The sequence below is a fragment of the Alosa pseudoharengus genome, unplaced genomic scaffold (assembly GCF_046254945.1).
Source record: "Alosa pseudoharengus isolate Yale_2024_CS ecotype anadromous, Long Island Sound unplaced genomic scaffold, YU_APseudo_1.1 YU_APseudo_1.1_scf_1, whole genome shotgun sequence".
NCBI lineage: Eukaryota > Metazoa > Chordata > Actinopteri > Clupeiformes > Clupeidae > Alosa > Alosa pseudoharengus.
Window position 1 is genome coordinate 15,361,077 of NW_027468564.1, and position 20,000 is coordinate 15,381,076.

The window sequence follows — 20,000 nt, forward strand, 5'->3', positions numbered from 1 at the left end:
CATAATAGCCATCCGATAACCATCCCACGACCATCTCATAACTATACATAATAGCCGTCTCATAACTATACCATAATAGCCATCCGATAACCATCCCACGACCATCTCATAACTATACCATAATAGTCCATCCGATAACCATCCCACGACCATCTCATAACTATACCATAATAGCCATCCGATAACCATCCCACGACCATCTCATAACTATACCATAATAGCCGTCTCATAACTATACCATAATAGCCATCCGATAACCATCCCACGACCATCTCATAACTATACCATAATAGTCATCCGATAACCATCCCACGACCATCTCATAACTATACCATAATAGTCATCCGATAACCATCCCATGACCATCTCATAACTATACCATAATAGCCGTCTCATAACTATACCATAATAGCCATCCGATAACCATCCCACGACCATCTCATAACTATACCATAATAGTCATCCGATAACCATCCCACGACCATCTCATAACTATACCATAATAGCCATCCGATAACCATCCCACGACCATCTCATAACTATACCATAATAGCCGTCTCATAACTATACCATAATAGCCATCCGATAACCATCCCACGACCATCTCATAACTATACCATAATAGTCATCCGATAACCATCCCACGACCATCTCATAACTATACCATAATAGTCATCCGATAACCATCCCACGACCATCTCATAACTATACCATAATAGCCATCCGATAACCATCCCACGACCATCTCATAACTATACCATAATAGTCATCTGATAACCATCCCACGACCATCTCATAACTATACCATAATAGCCATCCGATAACCATCCCACGACCATCTCATAACTATACCATAATAGCCGTCTCATAACTATACCATAATAGCCATCCGATAACCATCCCACGACCATCTCATAACTATACCATAATAGTCATCCGATAACCATCCCACGACCATCTCATAACTATACCATAATAGCCATCCGATAACCATCCCATGACCATCTCATAACTATACCATAATAGCCGTCTCATAACTATACCATAATAGCCATCCGATAACCATCCCACGACCATCTCATAACTATACCATAATAGTCATCCGATAACCATCCCACGACCATCTCATAACTATACCATAATAGTCATCCGATAACCATCCCACGACCATCTCATAACTATACCATAATAGTCATCCGATAACCATCCCACGACCATCTCATAACTATACCATAATAGCCATCCGATAACCATCCCACGACCATCTCATAACTATACCATAATAGCCATCCGATAACCATCCCACGACCATCTCATAACTATACCATAATAGCCATCCGATAACCATCCCACGACCATCTCATAACTATACCATAATAGCCATCCGATAACCATCCCACGACCATCTCATAACTATACCATAATAGCCATCCGATAACCATCCCACGACCATCTCATAACTATACCATAATAGTCATCCGATAACCATCCCACGACCATCTCATAACTATACCATAATAGTAATCCGATAACCATCCCACGACCATCTCATAACTATACCATAATAGCCATCCGATAACCATCCCACGACCATCTCATAACTATACCATAATAGCCGTCTCATAACTATACCATAATAGCCATCCGATAACCATCCCACGACCATCTCATAACTATACCATAATAGTCATCCGATAACCATCCCACGACCATCTCATAACTATACCATAATAGCCATCCGATAACCATCCCACGACCATCTCATAACTATACCATAATAGCCATCCGATAACCATCCAACGACCATCTCATAACTATACCATAATAGCCGTCTCATAACTATACCATAATAGCCATCCGATAACCATCCCACGACCATCTCATAACTATACCATAATAGTCATCCGATAACCATCCCACGACCATCTCATAACTATACCATAATAGCCATCCGATAACCATCCCACGACCATCTCATAACTATACCATAATAGCCATCCGATAACCATCCCACGACCATCTCATAACTATACCATAATAGCCATCCGATAACCATCCCACGACCATCTCATAACTATACCATAATAGCCGTCTCATAACTATACCATAATAGCCATCCGATAACCATCCCACGACCATCTCATAACTATACCATAATAGTCATCCGATAACCATCCCACGACCATCTCATAACTATACCATAATAGCCATCCGATAACCATCCCACGACCATCTCATAACTATACCATAATAGCCATCCGATAACCATCCCACGACCATCTCATAACTATACCATAATAGTCATCCGATAACCATCCCACGACCATCTCATAACTATACCATAATAGCCATCCGATAACCATCCCACGACCATCTCATAACTATACCATAATAGCCGTCTCATAACTATACCATAATAGCCATCCGATAACCATCCCACGACCATCTCATAACTATACCATAATAGTCATCCGATAACCATCCCACGACCATCTCATAACTATACCATAATAGCCATCCGATAACCATCCCACGACCATCTCATAACTATACCATAATAGTCATCTGATAACCATCCCACGACCATCTCATAACTATACCATAATAGCCATCCGATAACCATCCCACGACCATCTCATAACTATACCATAATAGCCGTCTCATAACTATACCATAATAGCCATCCGATAACCATCCCACGACCATCTCATAACTATACCATAATAGTCATCCGATAACCATCCCACGACCATCTCATAACTATACCATAATAGCCATCCGATAACCATCCCATGACCATCTCATAACTATACCATAATAGCCGTCTCATAACTATACCATAATAGCCATCCGATAACCATCCCACGACCATCTCATAACTATACCATAATAGTCATCCGATAACCATCCCACGACCATCTCATAACTATACCATAATAGTCATCCGATAACCATCCCACGACCATCTCATAACTATACCATAATAGCCGTCTCATAACTATACCATAATAGCCATCCGATAACCATCCCACGACCATCTCATAACTATACCATAATAGTCATCCGATAACCATCCCACGACCATCTCATAACTATACCATAATAGCCATCCGATAACCATCCCACGACCATCTCATAACTATACCATAATAGCCATCCGATAACCATCCCACGACCATCTCATAACTATACCATAATAGCCATCCGATAACCATCCCACGACCATCTCATAACTATACCATAATAGCCATCCGATAACCATCCCACGACCATCTCATAACTATACCATAATAGTCATCTGATAACCATCCCACGACCATCTCATAACTATACCATAATAGCCATCCGATAACCATCCCACGACCATCTCATAACTATACCATAATAGTCATCCGATAACCATCCCACGACCATCTCATAACTATACCATAATAGTCATCCGATAACCATCCCACGACCATCTCATAACTATACCATAATAGTCATCCGATAACCATCCCACGACCATCTCATAACTATACCATAATAGCCATCCGATAACCATCCCACGACTATCTCATAACTATACCATAATAGCCGTCTCATAACTATACCATAATAGTCATCCGATAACCATCCCACGACCATCTCATAACTATACCATAATAGCCGTCCGATAACCATCCCACGACCATCTCATAACTATACCATAATAGCCGTCCGATGACCATCCCACGACCATCTCATAACTATACCATAATAGCCGTCCGATGACCATCCCACGACCATCTCATAACTATACCATAATAGCCGTCCGATGACCATCCCACGACCATCTCATAACTATACCATAATAGCCGTCCGATAACCATCCCACGACCATCTCATAACTATACCATAATAGCCGTCCGATAACCATCCCACGACCATCTCATAACTATACCATAATAGCCATCCGATAACCATCCCACGACCATCTCATAACTATACCATAATAGCCGTCTCATAACTATACCATAATAGCCATCCGATAACCATCCCACGACCATCTCATAACTATACCATAATAGTCATCTGATAACCATCCCACGACCATCTCATAACTATACCATAATAGCCATCCGATAACCATCCCACGACCATCTCATAACTATACCATAATAGCCGTCTCATAACTATACCATAATAGCCATCCGATAACCATCCCACGACCATCTCATAACTATACCATAATAGTCATCCGATAACCATCCCACGACCATCTCATAACTATACCATAATAGCCATCCGATAACCATCCCATGACCATCTCATAACTATACCATAATAGCCGTCTCATAACTATACCATAATAGCCATCCGATAACCATCCCACGACCATCTCATAACTATACCATAATAGTCATCCGATAACCATCCCACGACCATCTCATAACTATACCATAATAGTCATCCGATAACCATCCCACGACCATCTCATAACTATACCATAATAGCCGTCTCATAACTATACCATAATAGCCATCCGATAACCATCCCACGACCATCTCATAACTATACCATAATAGTCATCCGATAACCATCCCACGACCATCTCATAACTATACCATAATAGCCATCCGATAACCATCCCACGACCATCTCATAACTATACCATAATAGCCATCCGATAACCATCCCACGACCATCTCATAACTATACCATAATAGCCATCCGATAACCATCCCACGACCATCTCATAACTATACCATAATAGCCATCCGATAACCATCCCACGACCATCTCATAACTATACCATAATAGTCATCCGATAACCATCCCACGACCATCTCATAACTATACCATAATAGCCATCCGATAACCATCCCACGACTATCTCATAACTATACCATAATAGCCGTCTCATAACTATACCATAATAGTCATCCGATAACCATCCCACGACCATCTCATAACTATACCATAATAGCCGTCCGATAACCATCCCACGACCATCTCATAACTATACCATAATAGCCGTCCGATGACCATCCCACGACCATCTCATAACTATACCATAATAGCCGTCCGATGACCATCCCACGACCATCTCATAACTATACCATAATAGCCGTCCGATGACCATCCCACGACCATCTCATAACTATACCATAATAGCCGTCCGATAACCATCCCACGACCATCTCATAACTATACCATAATAGCCGTCCGATAACCATCCCACGACCATCTCATAACTATACCATAATAGCCATCCGATAACCATCCCACGACCATCTCATAACTATACCATAATAGCCGTCTCATAACTATACCATAATAGCCATCCGATAACCATCCCACGACCATCTCATAACTATACCATAATAGTCATCTGATAACCATCCCACGACCATCTCATAACTATACCATAATAGCCATCCGATAACCATCCCACGACCATCTCATAACTATACCATAATAGCCGTCTCATAACTATACCATAATAGCCATCCGATAACCATCCCACGACCATCTCATAACTATACCATAATAGTCATCCGATAACCATCCCACGACCATCTCATAACTATACCATAATAGCCATCCGATAACCATCCCATGACCATCTCATAACTATACCATAATAGCCGTCTCATAACTATACCATAATAGCCATCCGATAACCATCCCACGACCATCTCATAACTATACCATAATAGTCATCCGATAACCATCCCACGACCATCTCATAACTATACCATAATAGTCATCCGATAACCATCCCACGACCATCTCATAACTATACCATAATAGCCGTCTCATAACTATACCATAATAGCCATCCGATAACCATCCCACGACCATCTCATAACTATACCATAATAGTCATCCGATAACCATCCCACGACCATCTCATAACTATACCATAATAGCCATCCGATAACCATCCCACGACCATCTCATAACTATACCATAATAGCCATCCGATAACCATCCCACGACCATCTCATAACTATACCATAATAGCCATCCGATAACCATCCCACGACCATCTCATAACTATACCATAATAGCCATCCGATAACCATCCCACGACCATCTCATAACTATACCATAATAGTCATCCGATAACCATCCCACGACCATCTCATAACTATACCATAATAGCCATCCGATAACCATCCCACGACCATCTCATAACTATACCATAATAGCCATCCGATAACCATCCCACGACCATCTCATAACTATACCATAATAGTCATCCGATAACCATCCCACGACCATCTCATAACTATACCATAATAGCCATCCGATAACCATCCCACGACCATCTCATAACTATACCATAATAGTCATCTGATAACCATCCCACGACCATCTCATAACTATACCATAATAGCCATCCGATAACCATCCCACGACCATCTCATAACTATACCATAATAGCCGTCTCATAACTATACCATAATAGCCATCCGATAACCATCCCACGACCATCTCATAACTATACCATAATAGTCATCTGATAACCATCCCACGACCATCTCATAACTATACCATAATAGCCATCCGATAACCATCCCATGACCATCTCATAACTATACCATAATAGCCGTCTCATAACTATACCATAATAGCCATCCGATAACCATCCCACGACCATCTCATAACTATACCATAATAGTCATCCGATAACCATCCCACGACCATCTCATAACTATACCATAATAGCCATCCGATAACCATCCCATGACCATCTCATAACTATACCATAATAGCCGTCTCATAACTATACCATAATAGCCATCCGATAACCATCCCACGACCATCTCATAACTATACCATAATAGTCATCCGATAACCATCCCACGACCATCTCATAACTATACCATAATAGTCATCCGATAACCATCCCACGACCATCTCATAACTATACCATAATAGCCGTCTCATAACTATACCATAATAGCCATCCGATAACCATCCCACGACCATCTCATAACTATACCATAATAGTCATCCGATAACCATCCCACGACCATCTCATAACTATACCATAATAGCCATCCGATAACCATCCCACGACCATCTCATAACTATACCATAATAGCCATCCGATAACCATCCCACGACCATCTCATAACTATACCATAATAGCCATCCGATAACCATCCCACGACCATCTCATAACTATACCATAATAGCCATCCGATAACCATCCCACGACCATCTCATAACTATACCATAATAGTCATCCGATAACCATCCCACGACCATCTCATAACTATACCATAATAGCCATCCGATAACCATCCCACGACCATCTCATAACTATACCATAATAGTCATCCGATAACCATCCCACGACCATCTCATAACTATACCATAATAGTCATCCGATAACCATCCCACGACCATCTCATAACTATACCATAATAGTCATCCGATAACCATCCCACGACCATCTCATAACTATACCATAATAGCCATCCGATAACCATCCCACGACCATCTCATAACTATACCATAATAGCCATCCGATAACCATCCCACGACTATCTCATAACTATACCATAATAGCCGTCTCATAACTATACCATAATAGTCATCCGATAACCATCCCACGACCATCTCATAACTATACCATAATAGCCGTCCGATAACCATCCCACGACCATCTCATAACTATACCATAATAGCCGTCCGATGACCATCCCACGACCATCTCATAACTATACCATAATAGCCGTCCGATGACCATCCCACGACCATCTCATAACTATACCATAATAGCCGTCCGATGACCATCCCACGACCATCTCATAACTATACCATAATAGCCGTCCGATAACCATCCCACGACCATCTCATAACTATACCATAATAGCCGTCCGATAACCATCCCACGACCATCTCATAACTATACCATAATAGCCATCCGATAACCATCCCACGACCATCTCATAACTATACCATAATAGCCGTCTCATAACTATACCATAATAGCCATCCGATAACCATCCCACGACCATCTCATAACTATACCATAATAGTCATCCGATAACCATCCCACGACCATCTCATAACTATACCATAATAGTCATCCGATAACCATCCCACGACCATCTCATAACTATACCATAATAGTCATCCGATAACCATCCCACGACCATCTCATAACTATACCATAATAGCCATCCGATAACCATCCCACGACCATCTCATAACTATACCATAATAGCCGTCTCATAACTATACCATAATAGTCATCCGATAACCATCCCACGACCATCTCATAACTATACCATAATAGTCATCCAATAACCATCCCACGACCATCTCATAACTATACCATAATAGCCATCCGATAACCATCCCACGACCATCTCATAACTATACCATAATAGCCGTCTCATAACTATACCATAATAGCCATCCGATAACCATCCCACGACCATCTCATAACTATACCATAATAGTCATCCGATAGTCATCCGATAACCATCCCACGACCATCTCATAACTATACCATAATAGCCGTCCGATGACCATCCCACGACCATCTCATAACTATACCATAATAGCCGTCCGATGACCATCCCACGACCATCTCATAACTATACCATAATAGCCGTCCGATAACCATCCCACGACCATCTCATAACTATACCATAATAGCCGTCCGATAACCATCCCACGACCATCTCATAACTATACCATAATAGCCATCCGATAACCATCCCACGACCATCTCATAACTATACCATAATAGCCATCCGATAACCATCCCACGACCATCTCATAACTATACCATAATAGCCGTCTCATAACTATACCATAATAGCCATCCGATAACCATCCCACGACCATCTCATAACTATACCATAATAGTCATCCGATAACCATCCCACGACCATCTCATAACTATACCATAATAGCCATCCGATAACCATCCCACGACCATCTCATAACTATACCATAATAGTACTCCGATAACCATCCCACGACCATCTCATAACTATACCATAATAGCCATCCGATAACCATCCCACGACCATCTCATAACTATACCATAATAGCCGTCTCATAACTATACCATAATAGCCATCCGATAACCATCCCACGACCATCTCATAACTATACCATAATAGTCATCCGATAACCATCCCACGACCATCTCATAACTATACCATAATAGTCATCCGATAACCATCCCATGACCATCTCATAACTATACCATAATAGCCGTCTCATAACTATACCATAATAGCCATCCGATAACCATCCCACGACCATCTCATAACTATACCATAATAGTCATCCGATAACCATCCCACGACCATCTCATAACTATACCATAATAGTCATCCGATAACCATCCCACGACCATCTCATAACTATACCATAATAGTAATCCGATAACCATCCCACGACCATCTCATAACTATACCATAATAGCCATCCGATAACCATCCCACGACCATCTCATAACTATACCATAATAGCCGTCTCATAACTATACCATAATAGCCATCCGATAACCATCCCACGACCATCTCATAACTATACCATAATAGTCATCCGATAACCATCCCACGACCATCTCATAACTATACCATAATAGTCATCCGATAACCATCCCATGACCATCTCATAACTATACCATAATAGCCGTCTCATAACTATACCATAATAGCCATCCGATAAACATCCCACGACCATCTCATAACTATACCATAATAGTCATCCGATAACCATCCCACGACCATCTCATAACTATACCATAATAGCCATCCGATAACCATCCCACGACCATCTCATAACTATACCATAATAGCCGTCCGATAACCATCCCACGACCATCTCATAACTATACCATAATAGCCGTCCGATGACCATCCCACGACCATCTCATAACTATACCATAATAGCCGTCCGATGACCATCCCACGACCATCTCATAACTATACCATAATAGCCGTCCGATGACCATCCCACGACCATCTCATAACTATACCATAATAGCCATCCGATAACCATCCCACGACTATCTCATAACTATACCATAATAGCCGTCTCATAACTATACCATAATAGCCATCCGATAACCATCCCACGACCATCTCATAACTATACCATAATAGTCATCCGATAACCATCCCACGACCATCTCATAACTATACCATAATAGCCGTCCGATGACCATCCCACGACCATCTCATAACTATACCATAATAGCCGTCCGATGACCATCCCACGACCATCTCATAACTATACCATAATAGCCGTCCGATAACCATCCCACGACCATCTCATAACTATACCATAATAGCCGTCCGATAACCATCCCACGACCATCTCATAACTATACCATAATAGCCATCCGATAACCATCCCACGACCATCTCATAACTATACCATAATAGCCGTCTCATAACTATACCATAATAGCCATCCGATAACCATCCCACGACCATCTCATAACTATACCATAATAGTCATCCGATAACCATCCCACGACTATCTCATAACTATACCATAATAGCCGTCTCATAACTATACCATAATAGCCATCCGATAACCATCCCACGACCATCTCATAACTATACCATAATAGTCATCCGATAACCATCCCACGACCATCTCATAACTATACCATAATAGCCGTCCGATGACCATCCCACGACCATCTCATAACTATACCATAATAGCCGTCCGATGACCATCCCACGACCATCTCATAACTATACCATAATAGCCGTCCGATGACCATCCCACGACCATCTCATAACTATACCATAATAGCCGTCCGATAACCATCCCACGACCATCTCATAACTATACCATAATAGCCGTCCGATAACCATCCCACGACCATCTCATAACTATACCATAATAGCCATCCGATAACCATCCCACGACCATCTCATAACTATACCATAATAGCCGTCTCATAACTATACCATAATAGCCATCCGATAACCATCCCACGACCATCTCATAACTATACCATAATAGTCATCCGATAACCATCCCACGACCATCTCATAACTATACCATAATAGTCATCCGATAACCATCCCACGACCATCTCATAACTATACCATAATAGTCATCCGATAACCATCCCACGACCATCTCATAACTATACCATAATAGCCATCCGATAACCATCCCACGACCATCTCATAACTATACCATAATAGCCGTCTCATAACTATACCATAATAGTCATCCGATAACCATCCCACGACCATCTCATAACTATACCATAATAGCCGTCCGATAACCATCCCACGACCATCTCATAACTATACCATAATAGCCGTCCGATAACCATCCCACGACCATCTCATAACTATACCATAATAGCCATCCGATAACCATCCCACGACCATCTCATAACTATACCATAATAGCCGTCTCATAACTATACCATAATAGCCATCCGATAACCATCCCACGACCATCTCATAACTATACCATAATAGTCATCCGATAACCATCCCACGACCATCTCATAACTATACCATAATAGTCATCCGATAACCATCCCACGACCATCTCATAACTATACCATAATAGTAATCCGATAACCATCCCACGACCATCTCATAACTATACCATAATAGTCATCCGATAACCATCCCACGACCATCTCATAACTATACCATAATAGTCATCCGATAACCATCCCACGACCATCTCATAACTATACCATAATAGTAATCCGATAACCATCCCACGACCATCTCATAACTATACCATAATAGCCATCCGATAACCATCCCACGACCATCTCATAACTATACCATAATAGCCGTCTCATAACTATACCATAATAGCCATCCGATAACCATCCCACGACCATCTCATAACTATACCATAATAGTCATCCGATAACCATCCCACGACCATCTCATAACTATACCATAATAGTCATCCGATAACCATCCCATGACCATCTCATAACTATACCATAATAGCCGTCTCATAACTATACCATAATAGCCATCCGATAAACATCCCACGACCATCTCATAACTATACCATAATAGTCATCCGATAACCATCCCACGACCATCTCATAACTATACCATAATAGCCATCCGATAACCATCCCACGACCATCTCATAACTATACCATAATAGCCGTCCGATGACCATCCCACGACCATCTCATAACTATACCATAATAGCCGTCCGATGACCATCTCACGACCATCTCATAACTATACCATAATAGCCGTCCGATGACCATCTCACGACCATCTCATAACTATACCATAATAGCCGTCCGATGACCATCCCACGACCATCTCATAACTATACCATAATAGCCGTCCGATAACCATCCCACGACCATCTCATAACTATACCATAATAGCCGTCCGATAACCATCCCACGACCATCTCATAACTATACCATAATAGCCGTCCGATAACCATCCCACGACCATCTCATAACTATACCATAATAGCCATCCGATAACCATCCCACGACCATCTCATAACTATACCATAATAGCCGTCTCATAACTATACCATAATAGCCATCCGATAACCATCCCACGACCATCTCATAACTATACCATAATAGTCATCCGATAACCATCCCACGACCATCTCATAACTATACCATAATAGCCATCCGATAACCATCGCACGACCATCTCATAACTATACCATAATAGTCATCCGATAACCATCCCACGACCATCTCATAACTATACCATAATAGCCATCCGATAACCATCCCACGACCATCTCATAACTATACCATAATAGCCGTCTCATAACTATACCATAATAGCCATCCGATAACCATCCCACGACCATCTCATAACTATACCATAATAGCCATCCGATAACCATCCCACGACCATCTCATAACTATACCATAATAGCCATCCGATAACCATCCCACGACCATCTCATAACTATACCATAATAGCCATCCGATAACCATCCCACGACCATCTCATAACTATACCATAATAGTCATCTGATAACCATCCCACGACCATCTCATAACTATACCATAATAGCCATCCGATAACCATCCCACGACCATCTCATAACTATACCATAATAGCCGTCTCATAACTATACCATAATAGCCATCCGATAACCATCCCACGACCATCTCATAACTATACCATAATAGTCATCCGATAACCATCCCACGTCCATCTCATAACTATACCATAATAGTCATCCGATAACCATCCCACGACCATCTCATAACTATACCATAATAGTCATCCGATAACCATCCCACGACCATCTCATAACTATACCATAATAGCCATCCGATAACCATCCCACGACCAACTCATAACTATACCATAATAGCCGTCTCATAACTATACCATAATAGCCATCCGATAACCATCCCACGACCATCTCATAACTATACCATAATAGTCATCCGATAACCATCCCACGACCATCTCATAACTATACCATAATAGCCGTCCGATGACCATCCCACGACCATCTCATAACTATACCATAATAGCCGTCCGATGACCATCCCACGACCATCTCATAACTATACCATAATAGCCGTCCGATGACCATCCCACGACCATCTCATAACTATACCATAATAGCCGTCCGATAACCATCCCATGACCATCTCATAACTATACCATAATAGCCGTCCGATAACCATCCCACGACCATCTCATAACTATACCATAATAGCCGTCCGATAACCATCCCACGACTATCTCATAACTATACCATAATAGTCATCCGATAACCATCCCACGACCATCTCATAACTATACCATAATAGCCATCCGATAACCATCCCACGACCATCTCATAACTATACCATAATAGCCGTCTCATAACTATACCATAATAGCCATCCGATAACCATCCCACGACCATCTCATAACTATACCATAATAGTCATCCGATAACCATCCCACGACCATCTCATAACTATACCATAATAGCCATCCGATAACCATCCCACGACCATCTCATAACTATACCATAATAGTCATCCGATAACCATCCCACGACCATCTCATAACTATACCATAATAGCCATCCGATAACCATCCCACGACCATCTCATAACTATACCATAATAGCCGTCTCATAACTATACCATAATAGCCATCCGATAACCATCCCACGACCATCTCATAACTATACCATAATAGCCATCCGATAACCATCCCACGACCATCTCATAACTATACCATAATAGCCATCCGATAACCATACCACGACCATCTCATAACTATACCATAATAGCCATCCGATAACCATCCCACGACCATCTCATAACTATACCATAATAGTCATCCGATAACCATCCCACGACCATCTCATAACTATACCATAATAGTCATCCGATAACCATCCCATGACCATCTCATAACTATACCATAATAGCCGTCTCATAACTATACCATAATAGCCATCCGATAACCATCCCACGACCATCTCATAACTATACCATAATAGTCATCCGATAACCATCCCACGACCATCTCATAACTATACCATAATAGTCATCCGATAACCATCCCACGACCATCTCATAACTATACCATAATAGTAATCCGATAACCATCCCACGACCATCTCATAACTATACCATAATAGCCATCCGATAACCATCCCACGACCATCTCATAACTATACCATAATAGCCGTCTCATAACTATACCATAATAGCCATCCGATAACCATCCCACGACCATCTCATAACTATACCATAATAGTCATCCGATAACCATCCCACGACCATCTCATAACTATACCATAATAGTCATCCGATAACCATCCCATGACCATCTCATAACTATACCATAATAGCCGTCTCATAACTATACCATAATAGCCATCCGATAAACATCCCACGACCATCTCATAACTATACCATAATAGTCATCCGATAACCATCCCACGACCATCTCATAACTATACCATAATAGCCATCCGATAACCATCCCACGACCATCTCATAACTATACCATAATAGCCGTCCGATGACCATCTCACGACCATCTCATAACTATACCATAATAGCCGTCCGATGACCATCTCACGACCATCTCATAACTATACCATAATAGCCGTCCGATGACCATCCCACGACCATCTCATAACTATACCATAATAGCCGTCCGATAACCATCCCACGACCATCTCATAACTATACCATAATAGCCGTCCGATAACCATCCCACGACCATCTCATAACTATACCATAATAGCCGTCCGATAACCATCCCACGACCATCTCATAACTATACCATAATAGCCATCCGATAACCATCCCACGACCATCTCATAACTATACCATAATAGCCGTCTCATAACTATACCATAATAGCCATCCGATAACCATCCCACGACCATCTCATAACTATACCATAATAGTCATCCGATAACCATCCCACGACCATCTCATAACTATACCATAATAGCCATCCGATAACCATCCCACGACCATCTCATAACTATACCATAATAGTCATCCGATAACCATCCCACGACCATCTCATAACTATACCATAATAGCCATCCGATAACCATCCCACGACCATCTCATAACTATACCATAATAGCCGTCTCATAACTATACCATAATAGCCATCCGATAACCATCCCACGACCATCTCATAACTATACCATAATAGCCATCCGATAACCATCCCACGACCATCTCATAACTATACCATAATAGCCATCCGATAACCATCCCACGACCATCTCATAACTATACCATAATAGTCATCCGATAACCATCCCACGACCATCTCATAACTATACCATAATAGTCATCCGATAACCATCCCACGACCATCTCATAACTATACCATAATAGCCATCCGATAACCATCCCACGACCATCTCATAACTATACCATAATAGTCATCCGATAACCATCCCACGACCATCTCATAACTATACCATAATAGCCATCCGATAACCATCCCACGACCATCTCATAACTATACCATAATAGCCGTCTCATAACTATACCATAATAGCCATCCGATAACCATCCCACGACCATCTCATAACTATACCATAATAGTCATCCGATAACCATCCCACGACCATCTCATAACTATACCATAATAGCCATCCGATAACCATCCCACGACCATCTCATAACTATACCATAATAGCCATCCGATAACCATCCCACGACCATCTCATAACTATACCATAATAGCCATCCGATGACCATCCCACGACCATCTCATAACTATACCATAATAGTCATCCGATAACCATCCCACGACCATCTCATAACTATACCATAATAGCCATCCGATAACCATCCCACGACCATCTCATAACTATACCATAATAGCCATCCGATAACCATCCCACGACCATCTCATAACTATACCATAATAGCCGTCCGATAACCATCCCACGACCATCTCATAACTATACCATAATAGCCGTCTCATAACTATACCATAATAGCCATCCGATAACCATCCCACGACCATCTCATAACTATACCATAATAGCCATCCGATAACCATCCCACGACCATCTCATAACTATACCATAATAGCCATCCGATAACCATCCCACGACCATCTCATAACTATACCATAATAGCCGTCTCATAACTATACCATAATAGCCATCCGATAACCATCCCACGACCATCTCATAACTATACCATAATAGTCATCCGATAACCATCCCACGACCATCTCATAACTATACCATAATAGCCATCCGATAACCATCCCACGACCATCTCATAACTATACCATAATAGCCATCCGATAACCATCCCACGACCATCTCATAACTATACCATAATAGCCATCCGATGACCATCCCACGACCATCTCATAACTATACCATAATAGCCGTCCGATAACCATCCCACGACCATCTCATAACTATACCATAATAGCCATCCGATAACCATCCCACGACCATCTCATAACTATACCATAATAGTCATCTGATAACCATCCCACGACCATCTCATAACTATACCATAATAGCCATCCGATAACCATCCCACGACCATCTCATAACTATACCATAATAGCCGTCTCATAACTATACCATAATAGCCATCCGATAACCATCCCACGACCATCTCATAACTATACCATAATAGTCATCCGATAACCATCCCACGACCATCTCATAACTATACCATAATAGCCATCCGATAACCATCCCACGACCATCTCATAACTATACCCTAATAGCCATCCGATAACCATCCCACGACCATCTCATAACTATACCATAATAGCCATCCGATAACCATCCCACGACCATCTCATAACTATACCATAATAGCCATCCGATAACCATCCCACGACCATCTCATAACTATACCATAATAGTCATCCGATAACCATCCCACGACCATCTCATAACTATACCATAATAGCCGTCTCATAACTATACCATAATAGCCATCCGATAACCATCCCACGACCATCTCATAACTATACCATAATAGTCATCCGATAACCATCCCACGACCATCTCATAACTATACCATAATAGTCATCCGATAACCATCCCACGACCATCTCATAACTATACCATAATAGTCATCCGATAACCATCCCACGACCATCTCATAACTATACCATAATAGCCATCCGATAACCATCCCACGACCATCTCATAACTATACCATAATAGTCATCTGATAACCATCCCACGACCATCTCATAACTATACCATAATAGCCATCCGATAACCATCCCACGACCATCTCATAACTATACCATAATAGCCGTCTCATAACTATACCATAATAGCCATCCGATAACCATCCCACGACCATCTCATAACTATACCATAATAGTCATCCGATAACCATCCCACGACCATCTCATAACTATACCATAATAGCCATCCGATAACCATCCCACGACCATCTCATAACTATACCATAATAGCCATCCGATAACCATCCCACGACCATCTCATAACTATACCATAATAGTCATCCGATAACCATCCCACGACCATCTCATAACTATACCATAATAGCCGTCTCATAACTATACCATAATAGCCATCCGATAACCATCCCACGACCATCTCATAACTATACCATAATAGTCATCCGATAACCATCCCACGACCATCTCATAACTATACCATAATAGTCATCCGATAACCATCCCACGACCATCTCATAACTATACCATAATAGTCATCCGATAACCATCCCACGACCATCTCATAACTATACCATAATAGCCATCCGATAACCATCCCACGACCATCTCATAACTATACCATAATAGTCATCCGATAACCATCCCACGACCATCTCATAACTATACCATAATAGCCATCCGATAACCATCCCACGACCATCTCATAACTATACCATAATAGCCGTCTCATAACTATACCATAATAGCCATCCGATAACCATCCCACGACCATCTCATAACTATACCATAATAGTCATCCGATAACCATCCCACGACCATCTCATAACTATACCATAATAGCCATCCGATAACCATCCCACGACCATCTCATAACTATACCATAATAGCCATCCGATAACCATCCCACGACCATCTCATAACTATACCATAATAGTCATCCGATAACCATCCCACGACCATCTCATAACTATACCATAATAGTCATCCGATAACCATCCCACGACCATCTCATAACTATACCATAATAGCCATCCGATAACCATCCCACGACCATCTCATAACTATACCATAATAGCCATCCGATAACCATCCCACGACCATCTCATAACTATACCATAATAGCCATCTCATAACTATACCATAATAGCCATCCGATAACCATCCCACGACCATCTCATAACTATACCATAATAGTCGTCCGATAACCATCCCACGACCATCTCATAACTATACCATAATAGCCGTCCGATGACCATCCCACGACCATCTCATAACTATACCATAATAGCCGTCCGATGACCATCCCACGACCATCTCATAACTATACCATAATAGCCATCCGATAACCATCCCACGACCATCTCATAACTATACCATAATAGCCATCCGATAACCATCCCACGACCATCTCATAACTATACCATAATAGTCATCCGATAACCATCCCACGACCATCTCATAACTATACCATAATAGCCGTCCGATAACCATCCCACGACCATCTCATAACTATACCATAATAGCCGTCTCATAACTATACCATAATAGCCATCCGATAACCATCCCACGACCATCTCATAACTATACCATAATAGCCATCCGATAACCATCCCACGACCATCTCATAACTATACCATAATAGCCGTCCGATGACCATCCCACGACCATCTCATAACTATACCATAATAGCCGTCCGATGACCATCCCACGACCATCTCATAACTATACCATAATAGCCGTCCGATAACCATCCCACGACCATCTCATAACTATACCATAATAGCCGTCCTATAACCATCCCACGACCATCTCATAACTATACCATAATAGCCATCCGATAACCATCCCACGACCATCTCATAACTATACCATAATAGCCGTCTCATAACTATACCATAATAGCCATCCGATAACCATCCCACGACCATCTCATAACTATACCATAATAGTCATCCGATAACCATCCCATCTCCCCTGTCTGTTGTCCTCCTCTCCTCTCCTCTTCCTCCTCTCCTCTCCTCCTCTCCTCTCCTCTTCTCTCCTTACCCCTCATCCTCTCCTCTTCCTCCTCTCCTCTCCTCCTCTCCTCTCCTCTCTCTACCCCTCATCCTCTCCTCTTCCTCCTCTCCTCTCCTCCTCTCCTCTCCTCTTCTCTCCTTACCCCTCATCCTCTCCTCTTCCTCCTCTCCTCTCCTCCTCTCCTCTTCTCTCCTTACCCCTCATCTTCTCCTCCTCTCCTCCTCTCTCTACCCCTCATCCTCTCCTCTTCCTCCTCTCCTCTCCTCCTCTCCTCTTCTCTCCTTACCCCTCATCCTCTCCTCTTCCTCCTCTCCTCTCCTCCTCTCCTCTCCTCTTCTCTCCTTACCCCTCATC

The 20,000-nt window shown here is 41.9% G+C and overlaps 1 protein-coding gene across 1 annotated transcript in view; it reads left to right on the forward strand.

The window, feature by feature from the left end:
- Positions 1-20,000, forward strand: part of pdia2 (protein disulfide isomerase family A, member 2) — a 43,308-nt gene that overhangs the window by 12,557 nt on the left and 10,751 nt on the right. The window lies entirely within an intron of this gene.